This window comes from Eptesicus fuscus, chromosome 22 (assembly GCF_027574615.1).
Source record: "Eptesicus fuscus isolate TK198812 chromosome 22, DD_ASM_mEF_20220401, whole genome shotgun sequence".
Lineage (NCBI taxonomy): Eukaryota > Metazoa > Chordata > Mammalia > Chiroptera > Vespertilionidae > Eptesicus > Eptesicus fuscus.
The window spans coordinates 26454262-26477753 of NC_072494.1; the positions used below are offsets into that span (position 1 = coordinate 26454262).

The following is a 23492-nucleotide window of genomic DNA, read 5'->3' on the forward strand; positions in this document are numbered from 1 at the left end:
AGAAAGCAGCTGATCCACATTCACTCATTCTTTTTTTTTTTTTTTTTTTTTTTTTTTTACAGGGAGGAAGGGAGAGGGATAGAGAGCTAGAAACGTCGATGACAGAGAAACATCGACCAGCTGCCTCCTGCACACTCCCTACTGGGGATGTGCCCGCAACCAAGGTATATGCCCTTGACCGGAATCGAACCTGGGACCTTCCAGTCCGCAGGCCGACGCTCTATCCACTGAGCCAAACCGGTTTCGGCAACATTCACTCATTCTTTCTGGGTCCCAGTATCCCTAACTCTAAAGGAAGGTGTCCACTAGTCCACACTGTTCTTGGAATCTACATGACACTGAAGTATAACCATGGAAGTACAGCTGCCTCAAAATAGTGACCAACCACTGCAATATGGTCTCTCGGCACCAGAAGAAAATAAGGCTGAGAACCAACCATGCTGGGGCAGCTCGAGGACTCAAGATAGAGGGAGAGTCAGGCATTGGGAATAGTCTTGAGCTTTTGCAACCTGTGCTTAGCTTTAGAGAGTAGGGTAGTTGCAAAGGAAGGAAAAAAGAGGAGAAATAAGAGAGAAAGGGCAAAGGAATATTTTAAAGCAGATTAGAAATCTTCACAACCGTTCAGAGACTTGCTTATAGAGAATGGAAATCAATACAGGTCCCATTGACTGTGCCTAAAAGCTGTTAGTCCTTGGAATAAGATATTAGCTTGAGAAAAAATAAACCTGATACAACATTTCAAACTATTTTTAAATACTTTCAAGTGAACTTGGCACAATTTTTGTTTTCCAGTTTGATATTATAGTCAATAGAGAAATATTGAAATATACTGACAAGGTTTGTTTTGAGTTATTGTACATGTAAAATTTTAACAATAAGAATTCACATGGGTTGAGATACTCAATACAAGAACCTTGAATCCGTGACTGTCAACTTTTAACCTATAAATCACAGCCACAAACACCCACAGTGTAGGAACAGTCTCTTTATATGGACAAGTCTATGTTAGCTCAAGCGTTTAGGTCTCATAATATGTATGAGGTAAAGGGGACCATCTCTTACTTATTCCCTCAATAAAATGCATTTCCTGGCTGTATTTATGGGCTTTAATAATTATTACTTGTAAGGTGCTTTGAGACCCACTAATAATAGGTTCGGTGGAAATGCAAATGAAAGCTCCTATAATTAAAACAGGCATGCTTTTGCTTGCTCTGTGAGTTTATGGTATTACTATTAATCAATATTTGCATAACACTTTAATACACTCAGGCTTTATAACTGTCTAATTGGTTATTATTTTTATTAACTTTTATATAGTGCATAAGAAATAAAATTCAATACCCTTGTCTATAATTTTCTTACATAGGAGTGAGACATCGTTGAGAATTCCCACAATGAGAATGAGTCTCACCTCACTGAAACATATAAACGATTAACAAAATGTGCCCTTTAGATCCAAATAACCACTATTTTGTCTAGCAGGAGAGCAGCCTGCTAATTTCTGATGCTAATTTCTGCACTCTGGCAAGAATTCGGATTTAAATGAAAGGAGATGGATGTCCTTTTATGTGAGCTCTACAAAGCCTTGAAAGCTGATTTCCTGCCACACCGCCAAGCCTCCCTCAAGGATGCCCGCTTTCCACTGAGGTGCTACGATGCCACCACTCCCTCCCGATGTATGAGAAAAATGCTTCTGCGATTTGAAAATTGCATCCGGTACCATCAATGCATCATCCACTAGGCAACACTTATAAAAAAGGGGGAATCTTGCCGAAACCGGTTTGGCTCAGTGGATAGAGCGTCGGCCTGCGGACTGGGGGGTCACAGGTTCGATTCCGGTCGGGGGCATGTGCCTTGGTTGCGGGCGCATCCCCAGTGGGAGGTGTGCAGGAGGCAGCTGGTCGATGTTTCTCTCTCATCGATGTTTCTAGCTCTCTATCCCTCTCCCTTCCTCTCTGTAAAAAATCAATAAAACATATTTAAAAAAAAAAAGGGGGGGGGAATCCCAGCACCCTTGGGTAATTAACCTAATGACTGGTTCAAAATGTGAATAAAATAGCTAACAACATCACAAGTTATGGGGGAGAGAGAACCTAAAGCAATCCCTGAAATGCATCTAGATTTTATGTTAAGCCTAACTAAAACCCAACGAAGGAAAGTCCAATGCAGGGATCGTGACACTTTGCGAAAAGCCCGGTGCTTTTGCCACTGTGGTCAGGACCATGGACTCTGGAGTCAGACAGACATGGGTTTGAGTCCCATCTCCTCTCCTTAGCAGCAGTGGCCTCTCACGTGGCTTCCTCTGGTATAAAACGAAGAGGAGCAGTCTCCTCTTGTTATGGTAATTACATGAAATAATGCAGTCAAGTGCTCATCACTGGCGCTGGCACAGAGAAATAGTTCAATGACCCACAGTAATTAAACCGATGGCAAGGGTGATAATGGTGCCCCAAGCCAACAACCAAGGGAACGTCCATAAGCTGAACCAAGAAGTCAAGGAGAAGCCAAAAGCAGGTCATCTGTGTAGCCCTTTACCTGGGGCCATCAAACATAACCTACATTGTCAGAGATGCTGCAGGAACACTTATCAGCAATTTAGCGCATCCCTGAATTGAAGCCAACAGAATGAAACATTAGCATTAACGAGCCAAAGCAAAAGCATGGGTTAGTAGCTGTGTTACATTGAGCCTCTCTCGCTGAGCCTCAATTCTCTCTGCCTATAAAATGAAGAGAATAAGACACCCATTTTCACAGGATTTTGTCTGGATTAAATGAGATGGTCTTCAGGTAGAAGAGTTTCTAGAGTGGTGCCTGACACTTCAGTTGCTCAATAAATTCTGACTACCATTACTATCGTTTAATATCCCTCCTTGAAAGCCCTCAAATGAAGTCCATCAGCCCACAGGCACCACATACAATAACTTCCGCTGAAACCAGCCTGTTTTCCCGTTTTCAAGATTCTTGGGTTTTGACTTGCCTTCCTTCCCCACCCCACTCCCCAATTTAGTATCACATTTCCTTTCTGAATTTGTTTGTAAAACACAGTGCCAGATCTTTCACTAAAAGGTAGTTAGTTACTCAATAACATGAAGACTAGAACCAATGGAAGGACTACTTTCACATTTTTTTAAAAATATATTTTATTGATTTTTTACAGAGAGGAAGGGAGAGGGATAGAGAGTTAGAAACATCGATGAGAGAGAAACATCGATCAGCTGCCTCCTGCACACCCCCGACTGGGGATGTGCCCGCAACCAAGGTACATGTCCTTGACCGGAACCGAACCCGGGACCTTCCAGTCCGCAGACCGACGCTCTATCCACTGAGCCAAACCGGTTTCGGCTACTTTCACATTTTGTTATACCGGCATTTTTGGTAAATATTTCTTCTGATCCTACTCAATTATTGCCGGCTGTGCTGGGCATTGTGTTGGTACAATTTACTTCACCAGGCTGCTCTTTATACCCTTCAGGGTAATCATCACTAAAGCTAAATAAATAAATAAATAAATAAATAAATAAATAAAGCCTCTTCGACAGCTCTGTCCACAACATTTTGCTTCAGTTCAACTTTGTAAAAGTAAGAAAAGTGTCTTCTGGCCCTTTCAAAACCATTTCAATTCACAGAGGTTGAAAAACTCAGCACTGTTATTAGATTCCTTCTCCCTTACACTCATATTCAACCATCGGATCTTGGCACTTCTATTTGCACAAGATTTGCTGAATGCACCCCCCTTACCCCCATCTCCCCACACCTTGAACCAAGTCTTTATCACCTTTTAACATTGTAAATGTCTCTTCCTCTGCCCTATGTCAGCATCACAGCAGAGCCAAAAAGCTCAAAACCAGAGAGGGAGGCAGGAGTGCCATCGCTGTTACACAGATCCTGGAGGATTATGGGAATCAAGCCACCGCAGGGCCTATGTGGCAGAGGCAGGTTCTGGGAAGTGGACAGAGAGAGTCCAGGGCTGACAGAGCAGAACGGGAGAGGCTGAATCCAAGCTGGCCACCACGGTCCCGCTCCAGAGAAAGCTGGCAGGAGTTACCAAGGCCCAGAGGTTACAGTGGGGCACTGTCCTTCCGAACCAAGTCTTGCCATTCATGCTCCCAGGGAACTCTTTTGAAAGCCAAGAGAGGCACACCTCAAGTCACAGAGGCACAGTCCTCTGTGTCCTGGTCTGACACGTTTCGTTTGACCCACTGCTTCAAGACCATGCCACTACCCCTGTGAAAACCTTCAACAGTTCCCTTACTTAGCCTAGCTGCTAAGTAAGGGAACTTCAACTTAGCCTAGCTGCTAAGTGGTCGGCAAACTCATTAGTCAACAGAGCCAAATATCAACAGTACAACGATTGAAATTTCTTTTGAGAGCCAAATGTTTTAAACTTAAACTATATAGGTAGGTACATTGTTATTAACTTGATTAGGGTACTCCTAAGCTGGCCTTTGCTAAAAACTCAAGGGGCCAAAGAGCCGCATGTGGCTCTCGAGCCACAGTTTGCCGACCACTGGCCTAGCACCAAAGGCCCTGTGATCTGACCCCCTCTGCCCTTATGTCCTACCTCTCCTACTGCAACTATACCTCCTGTGCATGCCCATGCCTCCCTCCCTCCATCTCCCCCTAAATGCCCTGCCAGCCAGATTCAGACCCTTCACGCCAGATGGCAACCCCAACCCAAGAAGCCTTTTCGGCTCTCCCCAGCTGCAAACAGTCTCACCTTCCTTTGCATTCTCCCAAAACTGTGTACCACCTTTGCTACAGCTGTTTAAATAAAGCTTATCTCCCCTCCAAAGGTATACTGTACTTATGTACTCAGCAAATATTTGTTGGATTAACAAAAGAATGGCTGCGATATTTAAGAGTAACGCAAAGTACAAAACATCAGAATCATGGAACCCACGTCAATACCCCAAGAAAGGAGAAAGGCACATTTCCCAGCCTGAAAACTTATTTCAAATATACACTCTTAAAGCCCAACTCATTTGTTTTTGAGGGAAAAAAATCAGACTCTTATTGATTAATTCCTTTTAAGTTTTTAAATGAATTTTGTCCAGGAAATTATATGTGGGAAAGTATTTACAACAAAAGCCTTTCTTTTGCTTGTTTGTTTTTCGTTGCTAGTCTGTAAACATGGGAATTATGTAAGGGTCTAGGTAAAGCTTACATTAAATCTGAAGGACCTAAAAGATTTGTATATTTTCTCATTCTCGAAGGTTCTTTGCTAAACTTCCCGTTCTGTCGTAGTTCAACTCAAATCTAGTCTTTAGCATGACTAGTAGTATTCTTCCTTGAAATATACTGTTTATAGTGGATTATTCCCAGTTTCCCTATTATTCCCAATGTCAGTGCAACTATATGACATATTATAAAATCTTCTCTGAAATACACAGATTCTCTCCTGTCTCACTTTCAGAAAAGCAGTTCAGAAGTACAGAAAGATATAGAAAAATTCAAACGCTATTTTCGCTATATTTCCTTCTAATGTTTTTTACATTTTTAAATAGTTAAGATTATTATATTTTGTATCCAGTTTTATTTACATAACGTTGCATCCTTGGTTTTTTTCTATGACATTACTTAAATAAATTAACGTATTTCAGATGTTACATTTTTATTGTTATTATGGAAGAAAAAATATTTTTTTTTAAAAAAAAGGTTTATTTTAACAAAGTGGCTGCTTCCTGGGAATGAAGGCGAATCCACCTAGGAGAGAGGGTCAGCTAGGCCTTTGGAAGAGTTTCTTAAAATTTGTTGAGGTTTCAGGGGAAGATTAATTTGGGGGAACAAGAGAAGTGCCTCTAAGATATTTTTAATATTTATAAAATAGAGTATACTATCCATTGTTGTTTATTCTCCCTAGAGTTTCTCAGACCATAAAAGTTTAAAAGTCCTGATGAATTACAACGTCAGCTTTAGCCTCCAGTTTCTAAGCACCATCACTTTGCACCTTAGGGTGGGAAAACCAGAACTCCCAATTCACAACACAAAAGTGCAAAAATCTAATTACACAGAACAATGCCCAAGGACTCTCTTTCTTCTAGTCAATGCCTTAGAGAATGGGGATAAATTGAATTCTTCATAATTGAACATACCTGAACTATTTTTTAAGCACATTTATTATTGGTGCTTGAGTGACTGGTTTCCGAACAGACTCTACTAGGCAAAGTCAAAAATGTTTTCCCTGAGGAGCCTTGATGCCAGCAAGTCCCTGCATTCTACCCGACAGAAACTCCACTTGGAGCTAAAAATAAGAGACGTGTAAACCAACTTACATTCTCTGTGATTTACTTCAGCTATTAATCCACAGAAGAGACACACACGCACAGTTATGATCCCAAAGCTTATATTAAATGTACAAAGCCATTCCAGGACCCTCTCTCTCCCCATGCAGAAAGCATCTGGATAGAAAGCAGACTCGCTCAGGAACAAACAATAGCACGGTTTCCTGGTTTCCAAAACTCACACTCACAGAGATCCAAAACTGAGTTAGGCTTGCCGTGTACTTGACCTTGGACTGTTAGAGACCCTCAATGTTCCCAAACCCTGTTCTAAAAATGGGCCAGCACCTTTAATTTGGCCACAAAGCTTAACCCGTTAAGGGCATTCAGTGAACCCACATGCACTAACAGATGCTACAAAAGCTCCAGAAGTTAAAACATTTTTTTAACTTGGGTGAGGCAGAAGTTAAAACATTTTTCTGCAAATGATCACAGCCCCTGAAATAAATGAAGGTTCCCATCCCTCACTACGTATTTAGAAGAGCAATAGCTTCACAGGTTAATATAAGAAAGAGAAACGGGCCAAAACCGGTTTGGCTCAGTGGATAGAGCGTCAGCCTGCGGACTCAAGGGTCCCAGGTTCGATTCCGGTCAAGGGCATGTACCTTGGTTGTGGGCACATCACCAGTAGGAGGTGTGCAAGAGGCAGCTGATCGATGTTTCTAACTCTCTATCCCTCTCTCTTCCTCTCTGTAAAAAATCAATAAAATATATTTTAAAAGAAAGAAAAGAAAAGAAAGAGAAACGGGAGGGACATTTGAAAAGGAACACACTCTAGTACTTTATAAGTTACAGTTCCCTTTACCTTATTCTATGAAAAATAAAAATGCCACAGTGGTCAGCTATTCCAGAGAACAGCTTTCTAGTACCAACAGACCTTCAGTCTGGTCTCTTTTTTTAGGGGAAGAAACCTATAGTGTTGTGGGGAAAATAGATATGCCCGTACTTTTATGCACACATCTTTCTTTAGCCATAATTAGGTGGAAGCTAACTTTAATTTTTCTTCCATTTCATTTGGAAAAAAGTGCTTGGAAATTTTCAAGATTATTTTGCCATTACCTCACAGCATGTGTCCAAGTTTCTTATGACACAGCTGATGGGAATAAATCGTGTTTATTCTGTCACTTCTCCAAGCTGTCTAATGCCCCGCAAGGAAGCTGAAGATTGGCTATCTTTTTCTTTACAGAAATGAGAAGGGTGAGAAAAAGAAAATTAAATCCATCTGACACAGCTACATTCTCCGAAAGCATCCCAGGAACTCTGAATTCAGGAGGAAATAATAATATTTTTGCCCGTTAGACAACCTTTTGTGGGTTTTGAAGAAGACAGATAACTAAAATTCAGAAATTGAAGTAATGAGATTCCTTTTGCTCTTCTTGAGTCTAATTATAGTTATTAAATTCTTCCTGCACATGTTTTATCAGAGGCTCTCATTCCCAAATCCTGAAAATATTCTTTGCTTTGAGATTGCAACCATGCAAATGAATACAACAGGCACATTAAAAGGAATCAGGCCAGACTTTAAATAAACCAGGAAACAAGCCTAGGAATTTTACTAACTGGTTCTCCTTCCAAACCAATAGGTTCTGGTGTCTCCTCCAGAATTATTTTCCTAACTAAGTCCTTTCTTTCTCTTCATTCCACTTTCTGCTTTTCTTCTTTCCACACAGATGTATGTTTGTCTGAAATAGTTTCTATTATAGTTGCTACCTCTCTCTCACAAATATATACCATTGCCCTGGCCTGTGTGACGCGGTTGGTTGAGTGTCATCCCATGAATTCAAAGATCCCTGGTTCAATTCCTGGTCAGGGCACAAGCCCAGGTTGAAGGTTTGATCCCCAATTGGGGTGCATACAGCAGGCAACTGATCGATGTTTCTCTCTCTCTCTCTTCTTTCTCTCTCTCTCTCTCTCTTCCTCTAAATCAATAAAAATATACTTAAATTACACACACACACACACACACACACACACACACCATTGATGTAAAAAAAAAAAAAAAGCATTTCTAGATAACTGTGTTTGGGGCCCAGATATGCTTGTGTTGTGTTAGTCTGGAGGTACAGATAACAATAAGACAAAGTAAACTTGGCTAGGAAAATGAAATGTGGCATTGTTAGACTTGGTGGTGGAGGCTTGGTGATGGGGGGGTGGGGAAGTCCAAGAAGAAGTTCATAAAGCTATTCAACATTTCTGCAGGCCAGCTGGCTTTTTGAAACTATTTACAAGGCAGATAAGGGACTCATTAGTGAGAACTATCTTAACAGGCTCTAACTTATCCTCGCAAGAATGTAAGAACTGCCCAAATGATTCTGACTCCTGTCCACTTGATTTGGTCTGTCACTGTGTCCTCCAAATACAGTTTCCTTGATAACAACTCCAACATCTCCAATAAGAACGCCTGACCTAGCACAGCCCAAAATACAGCTCATCACATAGTCAAATTTTGCGTTTTTGACAATCTAAGGACTGCCAGTCAGTGGATCAGTTAATCACTAAATTTAAAAACTCCTAAGTAAAGTACATTAGTGAAAAAAGTATCCAAAAGGTGTGTGATGCATTAACGACTTAGATAGTCCCAAGTTCTTTAAAATTACCTCCTTCTTATCCTATGGAAATTGCTCTTCTATAAAAATGAGTTCACGAGGCACTTAATAAGTGTGCTGGAACCTTATACGATTAGCTCTGCTTGGAGTCCAAGCCTCCCAAATGAGAGTCAATACTCTAAACTAGTCATTACACGCACCAAGGAAGTAGAACTGTAAATAACTGGGAACACTTCCCACAATACCCCTGAGAAAGCAGCTTCAGTTCATCTGGATGGTAAGCACAGACACGCCAGGGTCAATCATATTCCAACTTCCATAGACTGATGAAAAGACCAAAGATTACAGACTTCCAGAGCTAGATTGTAATGCTTATTTCTATCCTCCTCCTCCTATTTTCAGATCAAGAAATTAATTGGCCGCTGGTTACAAAACTAGTGAGTAATAGAACATTTATGAAAATAAAAAAACAGTGTCAATGTTTTTAACAGTGTTTCTCTCTACTAATAATACATGGACTTTTATGGAGGAATCCAAGCACTTCTTTTATGATATACATTTACAATCAATCAAAATACATTATCAAGTTCCAACACAATTATCAAGTTCTTTAATGAATATTAAGCTATTGGATCAATAAGTTAAAAGCAATGCTAATGTCTATTGCTTCAATGTAATGAGTTTTCAATTTGTCAGTAGAATCAGCATGCCAATGTGTTTCAGAATCCACTCTGCATAGACAAGGACTCTGTATTCAAAACAATCCATTAAGTGATTTAGGAGGGACAGTAAAAGCATTTGGCTCAGGTTCATCCCAATTGGCAGAAGTTGCCAGCAAGAAGGCAGAGACCCAGCAAAGCCCTGGGCACAAGGGATAGGAGCCGACCTTCTGAGTACCCCTTAATCTCACTCATGTGTCCCAATTACTAGTTGCATCACTGTCTTAAGCAAAGCCGCAGTCTTTGCTGGCTAATATAAGGCTCCCTGAGAAAGGCCCTAAGTAGATTTTCTTATCTGCTGATTAAGAATCTGTTTTTGCATCAAATTAAGGTTAAAAGGTACTGCTATGGACCAGCCCAGCCACCCACATGATATTTGAAATATCTTTAACAAAGTTTCTCTGGTTCCTTCTCTGTATTTTACTTTATATGAGCCAAGAGATGAGATATGTTGAATTATAAACCATTAATAACAAAGATCTTATATATGTGTCTGTGTTTTCTTTCATTATGAGCTATTTCAAACATACAGAACAATATGGGGAATAACATACATTGCCACTATTCAGCTAAATAAAATCTTAGCATTATGCCATATCTGCCTTAAAAATTTTTTTAAACAAGCCGAAACCGGTTTGGCTCAGTGGATAGAGCGTCGGCCTGCGGACTCAAGGGTCCCAGGTTCGATTCTGGTCAAGGGCATGTGCCTTGGTTGCGGGCACATCCCCAGTAGGGGGTGTGCAGGAGGCAGCTGATCGATGTTTCTCTCTCATCGATGTTTCTAACTCTCTATCCCTCTCTCTTCCTCTCTGTAAAAAATCAATAAAATATATTTTTTTAAAAAATTTTTTAAACAAAATACTGCAGCTACATTTGTATCTTCCTACTCCTGCGCCACATCACTAATAGGCACCACTATGCTCAAAGTCATGTTTATTCCTATAAGTCATTTTTGACCCCCACCATATACTCATGCATCCACACGTAAGTATAGCATTGTTATGCATATTTTCAAACTTGACCCTTTCTGTCATTCTGTAGCTACTTTTTTGTACCCATATTATTACAGATAGATAGATAGCATACATCTCATATATGGGATATTTAATTCTAGATTATTCATTTAAACTGCTATCTATCCTTCTAACGTACACTACAATTTATGTATCTCCTTGTTGATGCATCTCACACGTGATTCCTCTCTTTTTGCTGTCACAGTCAATGCTGATGTGAGTGTATATGGTACATAAGTGGGAGAGTTTTCCTAGAGTGTGTGTCTAGAATGCTGGGCAAAGAGTGGGCATCTTCGCCTGCACTTAATATTGCCAAATTTCTCTCCTAAGTAGCTGTGAAATTCACATGACACCAGCAGGGTATGAGAGTTTTCTCTTCCCACATACTTAGAAACTCTAGGCATTATCCTACTTACATATTTGTGTCTATTTTTATGAGTAAAAAAAAAATGATGCCTTCATTTAACATTTAACAGATTGCTAGCGAGCTGAGCATCTTTCCAGATATTTATTGGCCATTCAGATTTCTTATTCTGTGAATTCAAAGCCTCTCCCCATGTGTCTTCTTACCAACATGTAGGCATTCTTTATCAATTTTAGTATGAACCTTTCTCAGGTATAAACATTGCAGTTGTCTTTTCCCAACCTGTTACTTGTCTTTTCCCTTTGATTACAGTGTTGAACGAAAGTTTTAAAAGTTGTGGGAATAAAATTTAACCATCCTATTCTCCCTGGTTTGTGTTTTTAGTGTCTGGCTTAGGAATTCCTTCCCTACTATTTTCTTCATAAAGGATGGTCTCCTATATTTTCTTTGAAAAGTGCTTTAGCATTAAGGCTTTTTTACATTAAGCCTGGAATTAATTTTTGTATAGAGTATGATTTAGGATTAAGTACTTTTCCATATAGATAACTAATTATTCTGGAACTATTATCGAAGAGTCCATATTTCTCCCAAAATGTACAGCAACTTCTGATATACAACAAGTTTCCATGTTTGAATGGGTTGTTTTAGAGCTCTCCAGTCTGTTTCATTGGTCTATTGTCTATCCCTGTAGCATTAGTACCATGCTGTCTTCATTATTACAGTGATATAATAATTTTGGGTATCTGGAGAGTAAAGTCTTCCCACTTGATTCTTTAAATTTTCTTACATGTTCTTCAGCCAAAGCTCTTCCACTTGACTCGAGGGTGAATTATGTAAAACATTGGAAAAACAATGAATTTGTGACTGTTATGAGGCAAACGGATAGCTCTATGATGTAATCTTCCCATCTAAAGCTCCTGCTGGCCCATACAGCACGTGTGTGCAAACTAGAAGGGACCCTTCCTCGGGGCAGATGCAGTTACAGGAACGGAGACTGCAGCACAGACTAGATTTTAGCCTCTGCGTGGTCCTCCTTAGTTAGGAAACCGACCAACAGTTATAACATTGTCTCTACAGGAAAAGGCATTCCAGAATCCCAACCACTGACATCACTGAAACATCTGGAGTACATGAGGGACTGCCTAGATATGAGAAGAGATACTGGTATACTAAGTTACAAAAGGGAAACCTTTAAAAAATAGATTCTCTCTTGGATCAGGTGAACTTCCTATTGTTGACTGAATGTGGATCAGAGGTGAATTGGTCCTGTGGATGACACCTGACTTGTTGTGCAGTCAGGTTAGTGGCTGTCACCTGTCTGCATTGCCCCAACTATAGCACCATTTGAGGTTTACACCAAGCACTCCCAGAAGGCCCATTTGGTTCCAAAACTAACACTCCAAAAGAGGGGAATCCGTGGTTTCAGATACATCTGAAGAAGGCTGGGTCAGTGTCAGCGCAGAGCAATTTGTCAAGCCTTTCCCTGGAAGTTCTATCCTCTGCTGAACCAAGCTGGACTTACAGTGGCAAAAGATTCCATTTCAGAGAGGTGCAAGTCCAAATGCCCATTAAGGTGGCCTCACCACGTATTAATTATCTAATCTTAGGCAGGTTACTTTATCTCTAGGTCAGCATTGTTTAGAAGAAATTTCTGTCATGATGAAGACATTCCACACCTGTTCTGTGTAGTATGGCTACTGAAATGTGGTCAGAGTGATTGAGAAAATGAATTCACATTTCAGCCAGTTTCGCCTAACTTGAATAGCCACAGGTGGCCTGTGGCTACCATGCTAAACAGTACTGCTCTAGAAAACGTTCACGTCTTCATCTTAAAATGGGGATAAAAGTCCCCTGTCTCAGTGTTTTCCTTCATTTTACTGGTTAAGATTCCCCTAGGCTGCCTCATAAAAAAATATATATATATAAAATTCCATTCCCCACATCAGACTCACTGAGTCAAAATGTTCCAAGAGAGGCTAGAAATCGTGTATTTTCATGTTGTTCCAGTTGATATTTAAGGTAGCATTGTAATGAAGAATAGATTCTGATATTTGTAAGGATTAGCAAGATGCCTAGCACAGTCCACACCCCAGAGAAAGAAGGTATGTGCTCTGCGGAGGCCCGTTGGTTGTGCTAACATATGTGCTCACGACTATCTAAAGTACTGAAGGGGATCAGAAAATGCAACCCCCAAATATGCCATTTTCACACAAGGATTATTTTGAGCTGAAGGCAATTAAGAAGCAGCAAATGCAGAAAGAGCTCTTTGCCCTCCCCCGACTGCCTACAAGCAGGGTATACATTTCCTTCTTCCAGGAGGAAGAAAACCACCATCACCACTGGAGACAGAAAGTTGGCACCCAGATGGGTCTGCGCAGGCAAATCTCACTAAAATAACCCTTAACTTCCATTAGTCCCCCCCACAAATTTACCTTCCTATCATCTACTGGCCCTAGAAGGCCAAATCCCTTTTCCTTTGTCTTGTCATTTCTCCACAAATGTATATCGCCCTTTGTTTAGATGGTATATAAGCCCCACATTCTAACCACTCCTTTGAGATGCTCATCACTCCCATACATATGTGTGTTGTATGCGTAAGCAAATGTGTATTTTCTCCTGCTAGCTTACCTTTTATTATCTTTTAAATCACAGGCCCCAGCCACTGAATTTAAGAGGGTAGAGGCGAGCTTTATTTTCCTCCCCTACAGTACCCAATTCAAAGGTCTCTGGTGTATGGTTAGACAATCTAGTTTTAAAACTTCTGCGTGTTGCCCAGCCATCATGGCTCAGTGGTTGAGACATAACCTGTGAGCTAGGACGTCACAGTTTGATTCCAGGTCAGGGCACATGCCCGGTTGTGGGCTTCATCCCCAGGACGAGGCAGCCAATCCATGATTCTCTCCCATCATTGATGTTTGTCTCTCTCTTCCTCTCCCTTCCTTTCTGGAATCAGTAAAAATATATTACATAAATAAATAAAGTGTTAAAAATAAATAAATAAAAATAAAACTTTCTGACTGGGTGTCAGAAAGCTGAGGGCACTTTACCAGTTTTCCTTTGTTCTGTTGTAATGAGAAGAAATAGAACAACATAAAGTATGACTGATGATGGGTAGCTTGAAGGCTGGGTGATCTCAACTCTATTGGATGGGGTATAATATACACTGAGTGGCCAGATTATTATGATCTCTGAACACATAATCATCTGGCCACTCAGTGTATATCCTATATAATAAAAGGCCAATATGCAAATTGTCCCCTCGACCAGGAGTTTGACCAGCAGGCTGGCTGGCCAACCACTCATGTCCCCTCCCCTTGGCCAGGTTGGCTGGACCCCACCCATGCATGAATTCATGCACCGGGCCTCTTATGTATATATCTTATTATGTGTTCAGAGATCATAATAATCTGGTCACTCAGTGTATTGGAAATCTGGCAAAGGAACTTGGAAATCTGGGAGGCAATAGGAAACTAGTAAACTTGTAACTATACCATCAAGGTAATTTGAAAAACAGAAGTAAAAGAGAGAAAGGGAGGGGGAGGTCGAAGGAAAAAATTTTGCATAGTGAAGGCTTTCTCAACGGCAAAGTTGTTAACTTTACGATTGAGAGAAAAGAAAGATCTCAGTAGGATTAAAAATGGCTTTTTTTTGGGACAAATGGCCTGCATGCTAATCCATTTCCGAGTTTGCTGCTGTTTCAAGGAACACGTTATATAATTGCCACAGGAAAGTCTAAAATTTCAGTATAGTTGCGGAAATCCATGAACACCCCCATTTTGTGACTGTGGAAGCCATCTGCTTATCTGCTTTCCTTAAGAGACTCTAATGAGATTCCTTCAGAGTGCTTGAAGCACTCCATAAGAGACACAAACAAAAGGAAGGTTGTTACTTGCAGAAGCCGAAACATCATGAGCTAAAAAAAAAAAAGTGACTATTATGGCTTCTGTGGGCTCTTCTCAGCAAGAAAGCTGATCTGAAATAGTACAGATACCATTGGCCCTGCTTTGTAGTAGAGATACCAAAATTGGGGGATAAAAAGATGTTCACGCTGGGAAGAGGAAAGCTGCAACAAGGTAATAAATTATATAGCAGGAAAGCTAAAAAAATGCTTGGGTTGTCACTGGAGTTCACATTTTAAACTTCACTTTATTTCCTTGTAACATGTATATTATAATGTTTGGCTAACTGCAAACCTTGACTTTTCTTTTACTACTACAGCAGATGGAAGATAACTTGGCTATGTGCAGAAATGTAAAAATAATTCATTAATTCTTCTTTATCCCCTCTGAATAATTGATTATGTAAAAAGAACAAATAAATTATATATAACTTGGTCAAAGGTTTAAAATGAAAAAATTTTTAAAAGAAGTAAAAGTATTTAATCACTAGGATAAGATTAAAAGTTGTTTGTTCCCTTTAATATAACAAAATATAAATAAATTTATAATAATAGAACAAAAATAAATATTTCATTAAATGAATGAAACTAGGTATGTATAAAAACATCACTCTTGCTTACAGCAGTCTCTCCTTCTTCTTTCTCATTCATAGTCATATTCTCCCTCTCCCTCCATTTAAACTTGTAAGTACCTTTATAATTCTTTAAAACTCTATTTCAAAATTGTTCTGTTTCTTACATACTGTGAGTTTATTTTCCCTTCATTAGACAACCAGAAAGACTTCAAACAAATACTAATTTGACAAACAGATTTGCCCTAAAGCAATGTGTTAACTATGTAGTAATCTGGTATGAGACAAATTGGGGGAAAAAATCAATAATCTTAAGCATTTAGATATCAGGTACAAACGGGGCTCTCCTGACCTGCGATGAAGCAGGGGGACCAGCTCCCAGCAGCCTGGGGCTCCCGGAGAGGAGCTCACAGAAGGAGCTTTTTACCCCTTTTCTCCAAACCTGATCTGAAGTTTACGGTTTCGCTGGGAGCAAATCATCACAACTGCACATTTACAAAGAAAGCTGGGAGGTGAACATTTAGATTAAGACCGTGCTTATGTGGCACAAACATACTTGGTTGATTTAATCCAATTTCGCAAGAAGCGGGAAAGAATTGAGTTGAAACAGTCTGAATATTAGAAATTTGCTACTTTTAGAAAAACAAAACAGACCCCAGTTTACGCTGGAAATAATTTTTTTTAAAAGATTCCAGAGACTCTTGAGAAGAAAAGAAGTGAACTACCTTGTCATCTGTTTTGCTGTTTTCCAGAAAGGATCTCTGTGGTGCTTTAGACTTGTCTATATTTGGGGAATGGCAACAGGTGAGGAATAAAACGCAGCTGCACAGTGACTCCCTGGAGTGTTCTGTAAACATCCTAGGTAATGAGTGTAAAATACATCTGAATACACAATGCCTCCTATGAGTCAGTCACAGGCTCTTTAATACTCTCCAAATAAACAAATTAATAAGACAAATACTAAACAATAACCCCCCAAAAAATGTTTAACCACACATAACAGTACTCAAAAAATATCTCCAGATTGAGGGAGCTTCCTTTAGGAGGGAAAGAAAGGAAAAATTTTGTCTCATTCATTTATCCCAGGCTAGAAAGAAAAAAAAAAAAGAGAGTGTGTGTGTGTGTGTGTGTGTGTGTGTGTGTGTCTTAGTTGTTATGGTTTTAAATAAGTAAGACCTGCCAACCAAACCCAGGGAAATGATGACAGGAAGTGAGGCACACTTGAAAGAGGAAGTGGTTTTGCATCAGGAAAGGGGAGTAGATGGAGGAGTAGGAAACCCACAAGATGTGTAAAAATGGAAAATCAAGGGCCTCATCTGAAGAAGCTCAGAGCCCACGAGTAAATTATCACAAAGATGCATAATTCAACCAAATAGATCCTTATGGCTATTTAAAGATATAGGAAGGTAATCCAGATAGACCAAGAGACAGAAGGTGTATTATATATACAATTTGCCATCAAAGTGTATGTAAAACATTGAATCATTAAAAACCTAAAGAAAACATTTAAAATGTGAAATAAGAATACCTGTTTTTAAATTATATACTATACATCTGGGATTAATTAAAATTTGGCAGTTTGACCTTAGATTTCTTTTCTTTCATTCATTTTTTAATTTTTTATTTTTTTGTTACTCCTCACCTGAGGATATTTTTCCATTGATTTTTAGAGAGAGCAGGAGAGAGGGGAAGAGACAGAGAGGAACATCAATGTGAGAGACACATTGATTGGTTGCCTCCCACACGCGCCTGACCAGGGAGGAGATGGAGCCTGCACCTGAAGTACCTGCCCTTGATTGGAATCAAACCCAGACCCTTCAGTCCAAGGGCAGACGCTCTATCCTCTGAGCAAACCAGCTAGGGCTGACCTTACATATCTTGATTATTATAAAATTTAGTAGTTTATCTGACACTTTAAAGTTTTAGTATAAAAGTTGAAGCAAACAAAAAATTTTCTTTCATGAAAAAAATATATTTTCAGATTTAATTATGTATAAGAAAGTGGTAAGATCAGGGAAGTAAAGTATGACATATTTTTAAATGAATGCTACCATTAAAAATACATTTGTGAAAAGGAGCTAACATAAAAATAGAAGGGAAAAAATTCATCCATGGGCCTGGACAACAACAACCAAAAAGTGAACATAGAGATCGATCACAAAGAAGTAAAAGAAACAAAACCAGCCCTGGCTGGTGTAGCTCAGTTGATTGGGGATTGTCCTATGCACCAAAAGTTTGCTGGTTCGATTCCCAGTGAGGGCACATGCCCAGGTTGCTGGCTGGCTCAATTCTCATTGGAGATGCATGCAGAAGGCAACCCATTGATCTCTCTCTCTCTCTCTCTCTCTCTCTCTCTCTCTCTCCCTCTCTCTCTCCCTCCCTTCCTCTCCCTCTCCCTTTCTCTCTCTGTAAAAATCAATAAAAACATATATATTTTTTAAAAAACCATCTGGGCAGAGGAAAAAAAACTGGAAGGAACAAAACCAAAACACTATCAGTGGTTAGCACTGAGTAATAGGCCCATGAATGAATTGTTTTTCTTCTATTTTTATAAGGGCTATGTTTTGTAGACATATTTTATTTTTAAAATGGGTTTTTAAAAAACCGTTATCCAGAGAAACAGTACAGAAAAAGTAATAACCTGCTTAAAGTCTTAAAAAACCTACCGAGCGAGTTCAAATAGAAACATCACACAATATTAAATTACTATTTTAAAAGCAAGGTAAATAAGTGTCCCATTAACTGAAAAAGCATGGCAAAAATCAATCCAATCGCTTTAAGAGCAGAAATAATCAATAGTAATCTCTCAAACAGCATCAATCCTGCCATCATTTTCAAGAATATTTATACTGTTAAAATGAGCAATTGATTTAGCTAAACTTATGATTTTGTGCTCTAGTTATATTAAGCATGTGGTCCCAATTTTAAAGAACCAGTAATTACATAATAACAGCAACTTTGGCTTTACTGTCTCTTTTCTCATTTTTGCTTCTATATTACAATTTTGACATGTGACTCTTTCACAATATATTAAATGATTATTATATGCACAAAATTATAATAAGTGAATTGTTAGGGGTAGAATGAAAAGAAACAATTCTCCCCACTGGGACCCTCACTGATTCCCTTGTTCTTTCCTTCCACTTTTACGAAGCACACCCACCCCTACCCCATCACCCTTACCCAATGCCACCTCCACGCAGAGAAATGGTTATAAAGTCACTGGGGAAAGAACGCAAACGCACTGGGAAGTATAATAAGCAGGTAAAATACAATGACCCTAGATCATTTTTCTTAATGGTTACATTATATTTGGCTTCTGCTTAAAATAATAATTTCTGTTCCCATTTATAACCTTGATGTCATAGTTTGTTCATAGATATCACTTCCTCGGGAGCCCAGCCTGTCTGTTTCTAAACCCCCCAATATTTTATGTCAGTGTTATTGAGGTATGATTTACATATAATAAAATTCGCCAATTTTAAGAGTATAATTCAATGAGTTTTGACCAATACTTGTAATTTTACAACCACCACATTATCATGATATAAAACAGCTTTATCACTCCCCAAAACCCAATTTAAAAAAAAATAATTCAAGTACCCTAAAATCATAATATTTAAAATGCTTCCAAATAGTGTTGTCCTTTGACATAGTAAGTGAGATTTAGTAAGTCTGATTTCCAAACGTTTGAAAGGAAGGTCTATGCCATTTATTTTTTGTAAACAGCAACCTCCTAGAAGATTTTTTTTCCCGCCCAAAAGGAAGAAATATATGGTACTGATTTAGTTTTTAAGAAATATAACTCACTTGTATAAGAATTTCCCTCTGAAAGTATGTCTTCCCCCCCCCCTCACCAAATAAATGTACATTTAAAAAATTATTTTTTTCTTAACATAACAATAAAACAAATGCTGGCTAATTGTATCAGCTTCATCAAAAATGTTATCGAGTGTACCTGATAGATTAGATTATCATGAAAAGCTAATAGGAAGATTTGTCAAACTTTTACTGAACAACGTGCTTGGTACTTTAAACATGGTCACATTTCACCATCTAACCGGACATAAGACTGCACCCAGCAGATTAGAGCAAAAGCAACCTTCCAGAGGCAGTAATAGGAGGAAGAACAAAAACAGGAATCAGGAACCCTTTCACCCCAAGAGAACGCACAAAGGATCAGTACATCCAGCTCCACGCTCAAGTGGTCCCCTTCAGGCTCCAGGGACCTTGGCTGCCAAAAACCGAAGCCACTGCTGTCTCCTTTCCATGTCTCTGGCAGACTTTTCAGAAATATCCAGTTTGCTGGCTGTTGCTTTATCCTCTTTCACAACTTCCTACTCTGGGTTTCTTTTACCAGTAAGTGACTGGAGAAAAACAGGATAAGGTAAAACGCAAATCTATCCATCTTCTATATAATCGGCAATGAAATAAAAGTCTCCAGAGATTAAATCTTGGTAGACCACTGAGAGAAAAGTTTGAAGTCTGCGCAATGCAGAGCGAGGGCTGCCAAAACAGCGGTATCTATCCATCGTTAGCCTGGGAGATAAAGAGACTGACCGTTGGATTTCTTTTGACAGGTTTCTCACGTCTCAATTTGTGGGGGGTACACTCCTGCAGTACGGGAATGCCTGGAATGAGCATGCTCAATGTGAAAGAAAAAAAAATGAAACTGACTCAAGGATAAGTTATATGATTTCAACCTTTGCTTCCTGTGTGTACCTGAAAAGATATGCTTGACTAAATGAGGACATCAAGAAGCAAACCAGATAAGAAATGCACAAAATCATCCATTAAGCTGAGTTTTAAGACTAACTAAACCTAAATGGTGCACGCATGTGATAGACGGAAGGGGGCGAGAGCATCATGTTTATGATGCTTCCACCCATAAGCACACAGCCATCAACTTGGGAAACAGAGTTGAGGAGTTTGGGTGCTCAGTGTTTCAGCCTCCCTCCTGGCAGACCCCTTTGGTGAAATGACTGTGGTCACCAAAGGTACATTATGGTTTTCGGACACATGTCAGTGCACATCGAGAAACCACAAAGGGATGTGGCTCAACCAATTTAGTCTTTAGTGATAGAGGTGATACTTCAGCAAGAGGTAGGCTGGTCTCTGGGCATGTTTTGAAGTAAGTGCATCTCACTGCTCCTAAAATGCATGGTTTCTTCACATTTTAACATCTCTAAATTGGGCGTGTGTCTTATAATCAATGGGGTCTTCCACAAAGTTGCTATCATGACGTGGTTGCATGTGCACAAACTTGGGTCATAGCTGTTCTGACTGGTGTTACATTAATTGAGCTTTGTTTATAGATAGTATTGAATTTCATTGCCATTTTTAATACATCTTTAAAAGATTATACTGGTTCAATATAAAAACAAAAATTATTGCGTAAATAATAAGGCATGGAAACGGAGTTTCAGGATAACATTGATATCAGTGGAATAAATATTTATCTTTGGGAAAAAATGATCACAATTCCTCATTTGATCGCAAAGCAACAATCAATTATTTAATGGGATCTAAACAAGAGATAGAAAACGTTGAGTTGCATTTTGTTGCAGAGATACATGCAAAGGGCTGTCTACTTTGTGCCAAGCAATACAACTGAAAGCAGGCAAAGTGCTGAATATCTCAGAAGAGATGCAAGAAATGCCAAAAACATTGATGCCAATTCATGTGTAGGGCGGGATGATCATTAAACAAAATTGGCAGCACTTTTTTTTTCTTAATGATACATAAAATAGTGGTGCACTTACCATTGAGATCATACACAAGTCAGTGAAATACTACAGTCAAGTTTGTCTTCAGTACCCACTCCATGGTTCTCCCCTCCTGCAGTTAGCTCAATACACTCCCCAGCTTTTTCTGCAAGTTAGTCTTGCCTATCTCGGAGATACTAATATTTGAAACCTGTATGAGCTAATGGACAAGGCTGGCTCGAGCTGTAAACTGTTTTTGCATTACTCCTTGAAGCAATTTAGAATATATGAAAAATACACTTGAATTTTATGATTTTTTTAAAGTTTAAAAGCTACTACTGTTTAGCATAGTAGTTAAGAAAGACAAGGTCTGGGCATAATCAAAGAAAAATGTATCTGCCTTCTTTCCCCTCTTAGTAACAGTCTTTTTATATCTGTTTTCTTTAGCATATAGAAAAATTATTCCTTTATCCCTACCAAGGACCCTACCAACAAAAAGTAGGTGACAATTATAATGGTAAACTCTCAATAACCGGGAAAGCATGACAAAAAAACAACAACAAAAAAAACCCCACAAAACTCACCCCCAAAATTTGGCTGGAAACAGAGAAATTAAAGAGACTGAATTAAGTACAACCCCCCTAAGTGTAACATTGGAAACGCTTTCAATACCCACATCATATTCCCAGCATACATTTCCTTTCACTTTTCCCACTTCCCTACACTCCTGTCAAATAGACTTTTATCCTGCCAGCATGACCTGCACCTTCCCACGTCCATGCTGTGCTCTCTGCTTGGAATGCCCTTTCTTCAAGCCAGTTCAACCCACCAGAATCCTATCCATCCTTCTGAGCCCATTCATTTAATATACATTAAGCACAGTCTATGTGTAGATTAATAAGGATTTTTAAAAAGTAATTTGGAAGGTACCTGCCCTGAAGAGCCATCAGTCTGACCTATCTTAGATGTTACATCTTCCACAAAGCCTCAGCTGTGATCTCTCCCTCCTCTGAATTCTCACCTCTTTTATTATTTCAAGTTAAGAATCTCTTACTGATCTCCAACTATATACCAAGAATAATACTGAGCACTTTCACATACACTTACATCATTTAATACACACAACAGCTTCACTGAGTAGACTCTCCATAGACCCACTGGGCAAATGAGAAAACCTATGCTCACCCTGGGCAATGTTTCTCAGTGGTTAGAGCGTCGGCCCACACACTGAAGGGTCACAAATTGGATTACTGGTCAAGGGCATATACCTGGCTTGCAGGTTCAATCCCTGGCCCAGGTCAGGCTGTGTGTGGGAGGCAACCAATCAATGTGTCTCTCTCACATTGATGTTTCTCTCTCTGTCTCTCTCTCACTCTTCCTCTCTCTTCCCCTCTCTTCTACTCTCTCTAAAAATCAATTGAAAAGATATTCTCAGATGAGGATTCAAAAAATACACACCAAAAACCTATGTTCATAAATACCATTCTTAGCAAGTGTCCTGTTAGGGACCTAGAACCTAGGTTTATTTCCACCAATATTCCAGCAGCATTCACTTGATCTTATTATTTGTGTGGCTATCTTACCTTTTCTATTAGAATGAAAATTTCAGACTTCTAATGTGTACTTTGAATACTCACTATATGAAATGTCTGGCTTATAACAGGTGCTCATAATGTATTTACAAAGAAAGATGTGTTCCAAGTATTCTGGTGAACACCAATGCCGGTTCATAATACAGAGATGAGGGTCTGAGAACCAGCCGACCTGCCTGACATTGTGACGTTGGCGCATACTGAACAGTATCAGAAGTGGGGATGAGAGTTGTGAAGGATGTCAGAAAGTATGTGAGAAAATCATTGGTTCAAGGAAAGGGAACTAATGTATGTTGACCTGATTGAGACTGGAAGGTCTAAAGTAAACAACATGCTAAATATGCATTAACAGAAAAAAATGGGAAAAAGAGAATAAAAGTTTGCAAGAATTCAGACTGGCTTAATCAAGCTCTGTTCACAGACACTGGGTGACATATAGGTACCTGGGACCACAGAAAGCTTAGTAGGGTCAATTTCAACATCTGAATCTAGGAATACAAAATGAATAAGAATTAAGGTTTTTTTGTTGTGTGGTTTTTTTTTAAAGCTTTGACCAGGACCTGGGATCCAGAAAGAAAAATAATCCTCCTTCTCTAGGAATTTACGTAGCTGAAAGAGAACTCAACTTGGATCTAACAGTGGAGGATGAAGCTGCACAGTAAGAGAAAGCTACAGACTCAGGTTTGAAAGCAAATACAGACCAGTGAGAGAGGGACACGATTCCAGAGTTGGAAGGAACCATAGCTATTATCTAATCAAACCTATTCTTGTGATAGACACCAAAACAGGGGAAAGTTGAGTCTAT

General features: G+C 39.3%; 1 protein-coding gene across 1 annotated transcript in view; it reads right to left on the reverse strand.

Annotated features, from left to right (window-relative positions):
- The window catches only part of NIBAN1 (niban apoptosis regulator 1), a 134757-nt gene that overhangs the window by 80298 nt on the left and 30967 nt on the right, over window positions 1–23492 (reverse strand). The gene's annotated exons all lie outside the window — the stretch shown is intronic.